Source organism: Helianthus annuus, chromosome 9 (genome assembly GCF_002127325.2).
Source record: "Helianthus annuus cultivar XRQ/B chromosome 9, HanXRQr2.0-SUNRISE, whole genome shotgun sequence".
Taxonomy (NCBI): Eukaryota; Viridiplantae; Streptophyta; class Magnoliopsida; order Asterales; family Asteraceae; genus Helianthus; species Helianthus annuus.
Window position 1 is genome coordinate 146,263,987 of NC_035441.2, and position 11,705 is coordinate 146,275,691.

Here is an 11,705-nt window from a genome sequence, read left to right on the forward strand (position 1 = left end):
TCTGAATCATTGATTTGTGATGAAAATCGCACTATAATGTCATGATTATTGAGATAGAAAGTGAAGAAATAGTTGAAGATGGTGGGTTTTGAAAATGATGGGTTTTTGAATTTACTGGATTTTGAAAAAGGAAGAAGAAGGAGTTGGATTGACTAAAATACCCTTTCTCTTTATTTTAAAATTTGCCACATGTCATAATCCTATGGCTTCCTATCCTTCCTAGCGAAAATTAACTTCTTATTTGATATTTTCCCTATATTATAAATAATACTATAATAATAATAATAATAATAATAATAATAAATAATAAATAAAAATAAAAATAAAAATAAAAATAAAAAATAAAAAATCTATTAAATTTCAAAGTCTAGGAATAGTAACTTTGGGTACCTGTCAGTTTGTGATTGGCTCTCTTTTTCTCACTTTTACTATTTTACTACGCCTTTCATAATTAATAGTGTTTTTATACAATTGATGTTGGTTTAGATCTGAATTTTGTGTTGGTTTGGTGGTTGGTGTTGCAAATGTTTAACTGTGCTCCACATGTTCGATTCTTCATCCACCCCTTTTTATTCTCTTTGTTATTTTGTGTTTTGTGGCTTCTCATGATGGTTTGATTTCATATTTCTAGGTTGGTTGTTGACAGCTCTAATATGTAGGGATGAGCTCAGTACCGAAAATCACCAAATATAGGTACCGGTATCGAAATTGCTTGGTAAGGAAAAGTAAGGGAGCCCACTACTCCACCAAAAGGAATGTCAAGTGACATGCACAAGAATTATGATGTTCTAACTGCTATTACACTCTTCTCATGGCGGACGATTTTATCAGGTTGTCGACTGCTTATCTACCACCGGTTTGCTCTCTGTTTCTTCTGTTTTAAATTTTTGCAATTATTCCTATAACTAATATGTCGCCACTTCCTTTAAAATCAGATTCATTGTTGGATTTCATCTTATGCCTCGCCTTAAATTTGCAAATCGGATCTGTTAGTATTCCGAAAAGTTAATTTTGAATTGTGCATTTGCAAATCGGATTTGGTGTTTTTTCGCCTTTGATTATTGGTTATTGGCAATTGATTGTGTTTGTCTGTTTTTGTTAATTAAAGAGGAGTTGCATTGTTGCACCTACTCCATTGGATGTTTCGGGTCGTGCTGCACCAACCGGATCGAGCTCATGTTACTTTTTATAAATTGTAAATGAAACGTTGTGAAATATAATATTTGTTTATTATAAAGAAGACTTCATACTTAATGATACAATTCATCTTGTGAGTATATCATGTAACATGTCAGTTTATTTGCATTTATTTATTTATACACTTATTAATAAATGGCCTCACAAATTAAAAAAAAAAAGACGTTATACTTTGAATTCCTTTGAAGATTGATGGATTTGAATTCGTCGCCGATGAAGATTGAATAATTTTCTTTTTGTTTCTTCCAATATATGCGTTTTTACATAATATTAAAATTGAAAGCAAATAATTTGTTTTTTTGTTGAAGCCGCGTTTAACGCAGGCATTAGCCTAGTGTTATCATAAATAAAAAACCACCATTTGACTTATGTTATCACCTAAAATTCGTTCGGTTTAGTTTTAATATTCAACGGCTTGGTTTCAGTTTTCATAAATAAAAAACACGATTTGACTTATCTTATCACCTAAAATTCGTTAATACTGGACCGCATGGTTACAAAAGTCGCTAGGCAGTATCTAGTCGGATTTGAGAGTACTCAGGAAGTACTCAGCCTAGACGTCGGATTTTTTTTTTCAAACGGTCCAAAGAGACCTGCCCTCACCTTGCGGACAAAGTCCGACACCACCCACTTCGCAGGGCGGTCCACCTTGCCCGAGTCCAGGTTTTTGGACCACACCACGTATACGGCGTTATGGATGCTCTTAAAAACTGTTAGCAATGTATAATAACGAAAATTCTAGTCATTATAATTATAAATTATAAATTATAAATTTGTAACAAGTTTGTGCTAATTGAAGTTGTACAACATGCATAAATGGAGTTTTGTGCTTACTTAAATTGTATTATGTGCTATATTGTGGGTATATTTATTCTTTAGTAGACGTGTGTCATCTTAAAGCTACGTGTCTCTTTTATTGAATAACTTTACACGTGTCTGCAACTGCTCCTTATCCTAAACCCTCACCCACGTCCTCCTTCACACCAGGAGATAACCCTCAGTGTCGTTGTCGATTATGGGGGTTATTGATGACGCGTTGGTTTGTTTTCTTGGTGGCCGTCATCCTGGGGCATCGTCTCTTTTGTCTTCAAGTTCCGGTGGCTTCAAGCGGCCAACTTTCACGGGTGATCGCCAGCTTAGTTACATCGCTACGTTTTTTTCTTCCATGTAAACCCTAATATTTTGTGCTTTAGTTTTTCGTATTCTGTTTTGGATTATGTTGCGATTTGATATTTCATTCATTCTTCAATTTAAAATTCTAGAGTTGTAAATATAGGTTTTTCGTCGTGATGTTAAGGCTTCGCTATCTCCGGGTTTGGACCTCGGTTGTCGTCGTGATGTTAAGGCGTCGTAATTCATTTATGATCACATAATCTAATTGTATTAAAGGAAATTTCAAGTTTGATCAGAAGAAAAATGAAATTTGTTTGGCTAAGGAATAATCGATTCTGCATCTAATTGCTAAAGTTAAAAGAAAATCAAAACACTAAATTTTTCTATTTGTTCATATTTACAGTAATTCAATGGATTTTCATCATTTTATTGGTTCAATTTACATCATATTCATAGTAATTCAATGGATTTACAGCAGCCTTGGGAAGATGAGGATGCTGGATGTACCAGAGATGAATAACATCAACTTTTAAACCTAAAAACGAAGCCGTGGACACAGGTTATAGAGGTGTCTCATCTAATGGCCGTTCTCTGTAAAAAGCTGTTGACAAAGCCGCGGACAAAGGTTATAGCGGCATTTCATCTAAAGGCCGGTCTCTGTAATAGCTGAAGACAAAGCCACGGACAAAGGCTATAGAGGCCTTTCACCTAAAGGCCGATCTCTATAACTAATTGAATACTCTTGCATGTTATTGAGCTTTAGATTATACTTTGTTGTTTAGTTGTTGTTGTGGAAGCTGATTCTAGAGTTTTTTTTTTTTTTTTTTTGGAGTTAATTTATGTTGTTTTTATGCTATTTTAAAGTGAGTGTTTACCAGCCTACACGAAAAAGCTCCAACATGTGGTAGCCTTCTCCTTTATAATTATTACATATTCACTCGCTTAACATCGTCATTTTCTGCCTATAGTTTGTCTTAAATAGTTAGAAAGCTAGAAACTTTTTATCTATTTTTTTATTTCCTAATCTAATATCCTTAATTTTGTTTAAAGTCATCATGGGTTTAGTTGTCGGGATCTTGACAAATGGTGTTATCTTGAGCCAAATCATCATCATATACCAGAAGCCAACAAAGAAAGAAGGAAAACAATAGAAGATCAGCAATGTGACTATCTTTAAATGCAAAGTTCCTCTAGAAAACCCGATTAGCCGTCAGAGTTTGCATACAGAACCTTTCTTTGGTTTGACAGCGTTTATGATTGTTATTATTTCTTTTTCAAGTAAGTCAATATTTCACATGATACTTGGAGTGTTTAGGATTGCTTTTTAAAAACTGATTTTCCGTTTATGTTTGAACACACAACAGATGCATATGAACAGAGACAATTATTCGAAAGTGATAATAAACACTGGAAAGCCAGACTTATACGCTGCCCAAACTTACTGTGATTTTTTACTAGAAACTCTACAGAAAAGGTTGGTACTTTGTATTTTATTAGTTTTATAGAAATGTTAAGTTCATTTATATATTTATTTGTGTTTTTTTCATTGCCTTATTTAAGTGGATTGAGCTTGAACCCACACAATTCTGGCATTCACTGCTATTCATGGATCAGGTTAGCTAATTTGTATCTTCATATCAACTTTTGAAACTCCCATCTGAGTGAAATGAAAAATTACCATTTTACCCTATTGGTACAATACACTTATGGTGGAATTCAACGTAAATCAGATTCAAACAAGCGATGATTCCCGAGTGGATATAGTGTCATGATGGAATATTACAGAAAGGATGAAATTGTTGCACAATTTATTCAAATTTGGATGAAATCGGTGGTACGAATTTGTTCGAATTTAAGATTGAAACACGGCTATATTCTATCCTATATCTAAAATGTTTCAATCTCATCAATCTTTTTTGTTTGTATTACTTAAAATCGACACTACAGGACCACAGAAATGGTTGCAGGATCATTTCCTGCTGAACTTTTTGAAATGGGTTTCTAGATGCTGATTAATTGTTTTGCTTCTTGAAGTTTAGTATGCTAGGCTACTATTAGTGTGATATACCAATTATAACTTGTAAATGCTAAGATTTGTTAAATTATGAATGAAAAATTGTGAAATTCTAAACGCTTGAAGACTTTGGCGCTTGAAAACGAGAACTCAGAATCTAAACTAGAAGATGAAAATGGTGCGAAATCGACTGAACCACCCAATGGCAAGTTGATGAAATTTTTGGTCTAAGGAAAAAGTGGATATGATGAATTGTTGAATAGTTTGATTAAAGTTAATGTTGAAGGGACAACTAAGGTGACACAAGCTGTGTTACCAGGGATGCTGAAGAGGAAAAAAATGGGTTATTGTGAATATTGGTTCTGGTGCTACTATTGTTATCCTTTGTGATCCTTTTTATGTTGTTTGTGTTGCAACAAAAGCTTAAGTTTCTAATTTTTTAATCGGATTTGATTGCCTACATGTTTGTTTATGAATGTTTATATGAGTTGTGTTTCGTTTGGTGTTTCTAGGTAGATCTATCAGTAACATTTCAAAGACATAAAGTAATAGGTTTCCCCTCATAACGTGAGGGGACAACGGAACTTGACGAACACTTTGCCCTGCCGGCGCAACTTGCGACGGGCAAAAATCTAGTTTATTATCTAAATATAACCATTAAAAATAAGTCAACAAATTGGTTTGTTAGCGTTAAAAAGAATAAATGAACTGGTTGTTACTTTCCATTCATCATAATATATTAAGCATTAAGCATAGGATAATATTTAAAGTCATTTAAGTGTACATTCGAGAGGATTATGCACAAATACGAAGATGGACTTGCAAAAAGAGATGATGAAGATGAAGAAAAACATAATTACTTCAGAATTCTCGCACAAAATATTCATCATCTGACGGGCTTGGACCGTCAATTGGAAGAAGAACTGAAACAAGAGATTAGGAACAAATACAAGATTTTTTAGTTTTCTTATATTTTGTGCTTTTTTTTATTATCAACTAGTCTTAAGCTACCCGCGTTGCGGGCCAGTGGGCATAAAAACATGCTACCAACATTGAGGAGATGGGGACGTAAAACCATGCCAAGTAGCATCAAACGAAAACCAAAACCGGGTAAAGCATAAAAAAAACACAAATATCCAACACAAAGTGACTTACGTGACGTAAAACGTAGAATAAGTCGAATTTATAACGATGCGTATTAGAAAGTGGAGGGGGTAAAAAACTTAAAAGACCAAATGTGACCACCAAATACGAATGAAAAAAAAACCCTGAGGGGCCAAATGTGACTATCAAACACTGTGCTAAATAGCAATGAATGACGAACAAATCCGAGAAAAATGTAAAACAAAAACTAATAAAAAAACTAAAATTATTTAACATTTGTGACACAAATTATAAAAACTAAAGTATTGTTACAAAATGAAATATCCTAATGCCAAAAAAAAGAAGATAAAAAGACAAAAAAAAATATACTATTCCTCTGTATGTTATTAAAATTAAAATTCAGAGATCTAATAATAATAATAATAAGGATAACAAAATATTTTTTGTATATATTATTAAAATTGACATTAAGAGATTTATACATAATAATAATAAGAAAGAGTTAACGAGGTAAAAATGGATGACATGACGTTTAAATGGAGCTAAGAGAGGTCAAACTATATCTCATGGTCTAACGTATATATTGTTGCCATGGCAACACAATACAAACCAGAATTTATTATTGTATCATAGAATAAAGTATCCTTATATAACAAACGGAAAATTTAGGACGTTAACAAAACTCTGTGATCGATTACATCATTAAAAAGGATTGTAAACTCTATATTCAAGAGATTTTGATAACATTTTTCTCTCTCACTTTAAACACCTTAGTCACATTTCACATACGAGAGAAATTTACATTATATCGAAGACATTTGCTATTGATGTACGCCCTAATTTTTTATTTATACAACTTGAAGTCAAAGTATATACAATTCATACGTATGTTGTTATTCTATTATAAACATTGAATGAATTTAGTACATTTAGATAAGGTTTGGGGTTCATAAGAAACATTGTTTAATCTTGAGATGAAATAATCCATAATGATAACTCGAGGTAGAAATTGACAATTGGGAATTATCAGGGGTTTAATTGCCTGCCTAACTATGAAAAGGGCTATTTATTCATTCTGGGGTAAAATGGATCAGAACTCCCATACGGTGTGTTACACGGGTTGAACAATTTAAACTATATAGTATAAATATTTCCTGTAAATGCAAAATAAAGATAGGGACATTTACATACCATATTGACATAAATGAGTTAATATAAATGTAACCCATCAACTCGTACATATTAATTAATGTCGTAGAGTTCAATAAGACGGCTCTAAGGGTATACGGGGTGCCTTCGGCAACCCCCATTGGTGACCCATTTAACCGAGCGGTAAGACACCGCCATCACTGCGTTGACCAAGAGAGAGGGGGTGTTCCCGGTGGCGGCTCACCGAAGAGAGAGGGAGGAGAGAGAGAGGCGGCGTCCAATCAATGATTTTTTTTTAACAAAAAACCAATTCACCTAAGAGGGGAGTGCCGCCATCAATTTAGGGTGTTAGGGGAGTTTAAGAGGGTAGTTGACGTGGCACACGAGGATTGGTTGGGCGTAAGAGAGGGGACTCACCTCTTAGGTGAGCACCCCTTACACCCTAATGTCGGCTGAATAAGGTCAATCAGAGTCTATTTTATACCCTTTGTACGACTTCTTATTTTTTGAATCTTTATTGACATAAATGAGCTAATATAAATGTAACCCATCCACTCGTACATATTAATTAATGTCGTAGAGTTCGATAAGACGGCTCTAATGTCGGTTGAATGAGGTCAGTCAGAGTCTATTTGATATCCTTTGTACGACTTCTTATTTTTTGAATTTTTGTATTTGATTCTAAACCTATTATTAATATTATTGATAATAATTTTAGTTATATATATCAATAATATATTTAGTCTAACATATTAATATTATTATGAATTTCGAAACTTGTTTAGCTAGGATTTAAGATTCTATTGAAGTTTTAGTTTAACAATAGGTTATTGAATTAATAATAAGAATTTGTATTAGATTAGATTAAATATTATTATTTTTATTTGTATTATATTAGATTAAATATTAGTATTATTAGTATTATTAATAATTTTAATCAATTAAATAAGAGAATGACAAGTGTCCCAAAACAGGTTTATTTTATTATATAGTATAGATTTTTTTTACAAGGGTATCATGATCTTTTAAGTTGGTAAAACCTTCCTTCTGTATGACGATACATAGGGCTGCAAACGAACCAGACGTTTGGCGAACAGTTTGTGAACCGTTTGGCGGGAAGTTCGTTTGTGTTCGTTCGTTTAATAAACAAACAAACACGAACAAGAAATTTCGTTTGTTTAGTTAAACGAACAAACATGAACAGAGGTCGTGTTCGTTCGTTTATGTTCGTGAACCTTCGATAACGTGTTCGTTTATGTTCGATAATTGATTAGTGTTTTTAGTTTTTATATTTATTTAAATACTTCAAAATTCCGACAAACTAAATATCTAATAAGTGTCAATAAATTACATATTCTGTTCATGAACGATTGTTTGCGTTCATTTGTTTCCATTTGTGTTCATAAACATTAGTTTGTGCTCATTTGTGTTCGTCAACGTTCGTTTTTTTTTGTTGCCTAAAATTAACAAACGAACACGAACAAGTTTATTTCCTTAACAAACGAACCCGAACATAAAATCTCGTTCGTTAAGTGTTTGTGAACGGTTCATGAACACATATATTTCTTAACAAACGGACACGAACAATTGTTCGTGTTCGTTCGATTCGTTTGCAGCCCTAACGATACATGTTTAAATGAATTTTCTGGGGCTATTTTCTGCACTAAATAAAAAATAAAAATAAAACTTTACAATTGAGAACTTTGATTTGTGGTAATTTCAAATACCACAGATTTGCTAAACCGACTAGTCATACCTGTAATATTTTTTAGGCATATAGACGTCGGATTGTTTTTTTTTTTTTTCAATTTCAAACGGTCCAACGGGACCTACCCAAGCAGACAAAGTCTGACATTACCCACATCGCAGAGCAGTCCACCTTGCTTGCCCTCGTCCAATTTTTCGGACCACACTACGTATACGGCCATTTATTATCTAAATATATAACCATTGAAAATAAGTCAACAAATTGGTTGTTAGCATTAAAAATAAATAAATAAATAAATAAACTGGTTGTTACTTTCCATTCAACATAACATTAAGCATTAAGAATAGGATAATATCTAAAGTCATAAAAGTGTACATTCGGGAGGATTATGCACAAATTCATACTTTTGTGTTTATGCATTTGAGTACTAACAACGAGACCAACGCGCATGCTTCTTCCGATTGTTCGATAGTTGAATGACACATGTTTCTAATTTTATCAATAAAACAAATTTGCCTACTAATAAGATTCAAGTACAAAATTTTAATTTGTTGATGCATTCCATGCAAATATAGAGGGGTGATAAACTAATTCAACACACTTACAAAACTCAGAAGTCAAGAAAACCATAATCAAAGTCCTACCTCCAAAAACATATTCCATTTTCTTGATATATTTTATTAAGCAGATGCAAAGCCTATATATATATATATATATATATATATATATATATATATATATATATATATATATATATATATATATATAGGGTAAGGTTCATGCGAGAACCACCTTTATTGCGAGAACCGCGAGAACCAATGTGAACACAAGCTAAAATAGCTAAAAAACCCTAAAAAAACCTAACCCCCACCCCCCAAAAACCTAAACCCCCCACCCCCCCCAAAAAACCTAACCCCCCCCAAGCTAAATGCTAAAAACTAAAACCCTCAAAAAACCTAACCCCCACCCCCCAAAAACCTAAACCCCCCCCCCCCCAAAAAAAAAACCTAACCCCCCCCCAAGCTAAATGCTAAAAACTAAAACCCTCAAAAAACCTAAAAAAAACCTAACCCCCCCCCACCCCACCCCCCCCCCCAAAAAAAAACCTAAACCCCCCTCCCCCACCCCCCAAAAACCTAAACCCCCCCCCCACCCCCACCCCCCAAGCTAAAATGCTAAAAACTAAACCCCAAAAAACCTAAAAAATCTAAAAAAATAAAAAAAAAATAAAAAAAAAATCTAAATTTTTTTTTTATTTTTTTACTATTTTTTATGTTCAAATCGCTACTTTTAGTAGCCAAAAAAAATTTTCTTTTTTTTTAAAAAAAATTTAAAATTTTTTTTTTTGGATACTAAAAGTAGCGATTTTTATATAAAAAATAGTAAAAAAATAAAAAAAATTTTTTGGGTGTTTTTTAGATTTTTTTAGCTATTACTGTTTGTGTTCACACTGGTTCTCGCGGTTCTCGCAATAAAGGGTGGTTCCTAACGGATCTTTGTCCTATATATATATATATATATATATATATATTAACAATCTTGAAAGGATGCTCCTTAATAACAAAATAGGAGAGTTCAACTCACTAAATTCAAAAGTCAACAGACAAGAAGCTACCCTTTTGTCCAATTTATGATGTAATGACTAATAAAATTGATGAAAAGTACGTTATGGTGTAATTACTGATAACTAGCGGGATTTGCCTGCACGATGCGGCGGGAAGTGGTCCGTATCGGTTTGATTCATTACACGGGCTTTTGGAACGGTAACGATTTGATATCAGTACAGGACCTGCACTCGGTTTAAAGTCATGATATGTTCTTACGCCTTTTATATTAAAAACGAATATCGGTGGTTCATCATGGTACTATTTTGAATAAAACTCTTTTTCTTATACAGGATCAGTGAAAAACAATATTAGGACATAGTCACGTATTCAACTTTATAAAGAAGATAATGAACGCGAGTTATTGAAGGAAAATCAAATTAAACAAAACTAATTGGGTTAAAGGCGTATATATATTTTAAAGTATATATCGATACCGGTATGGACGTTGTCGGTCTTTGTTTTGTTCGTCACAGTACTACAATGACTTCATGAACCCTTTGATATAAAAAAGACTCTATTTCAAACACGACTCGTTTTCAATAAAATTTATATAATCAATACAACTACGTATTCAGTTTTTTAAGCCTAATGAAGGCAAGTCATCAAATAAAAAATAAATTAATAAAAAACTAAACGGGGTGAAAACATATATCATACATAATACATTGATACAAAACAATGAAAAAGAAAACTATGATATCACTATTGCTATAAAAATTCAAATTTTTTTAGGAAGAAAAAGAACTAAATTATTATTTAAAACAATCAAATATCATTAAAACATAAGTTTACTATCCATCCCAATTTTAAATTCATATGTATAATATAATATATTTATATTGAAGAAAAATACCAAATTGGCAATTTTCTTTTTCTTAATAACTTTTATGTAAACATTAACTAATATATGTGTACTAGGTTATAACCCCGTAAGTAATGATATAATGACTTGTCCAGTGCTGTTTTCGCTGGACAGGGAGAAAACCATCACGGTAAGTAATCGGTTAAAGCAAGATGGGATGAATACAGTTATTAAAGACAACTGGAACTTAGGGGTAACTTCGGTAGAAGGTATTTCGGAGGTTCAAGACGTGGAATATATGTTGTCGTGTGTTCGTATCAGTGGTAGCAGTGATATTTGGGTCTGGGATCAGAAGCCAGGCGTCGGTTTTTCTGTTGTTGCTGTAAAAACAGCTTTGAGAGGGGATCAGAACGGCCATACAGCCTTTCGGATGCGCTGGGTTAATTGGGTTCCAATTAAAGTTAATATCCTAGTATGGAGAATCGAAAAAAAAATTAGAGTTCCTATTTGCATTGAATTGGCTAAAAGAATGATTGGTCTGTCGAGTACCATATGTTCGATGTGTGGTATTGAGGAGGAATCCGTCTCTCACGTTTTTGTCACCTGTGGTTTTGCTTTTGGGGTCTGGAGTAAGGTTTGGAGATGGTGCCGCATGTTTCCTGCTGCTTTTGGTTCCACCGAAGATATGTTTGGCTGGCAGAACTTGGTCCCGGACACTGGTAGGGGACGGAAGCTGGTCCAAGCTATTATCATGGTAACGTGCTGGTCTATCTAAAAAGGACGAAATAAGGTGGTGTTTCAAAATTCGGATCCTAAGGTGGTTGGAGTTGTGGCGCTTGTGAAATCCATGTCTTTTCTTTGGATAAAGTATAGGTGGAACAATGTTAGGATTGATTGGGTAAAATACCCGTTGTATATTATGTAATTGGTTGAGCGGCCCTCGTGTTTTTTGAGGCCTTGCTCGGTGTTTTAATAAAGTCTAACGTTAAAAAAAAATGTTATAACCCCGTG

General features: G+C 33.3%; 1 long non-coding RNA gene across 1 annotated transcript; it reads left to right on the top strand.

The window, feature by feature from the left end:
- Positions 1–2,121: 2,121 nt before the first annotated feature.
- Positions 2,122–4,821, top strand: LOC110915224. The gene is made up of 5 exons (XR_002578822.2): positions 2,122–2,364; positions 2,786–3,588; positions 3,675–3,784; positions 3,871–3,924; positions 4,041–4,821. It is a non-coding gene; the product is annotated as an uncharacterized LOC110915224 (long non-coding RNA).
- The last annotated feature ends 6,884 nt before the right edge of the window (positions 4,822–11,705 follow it).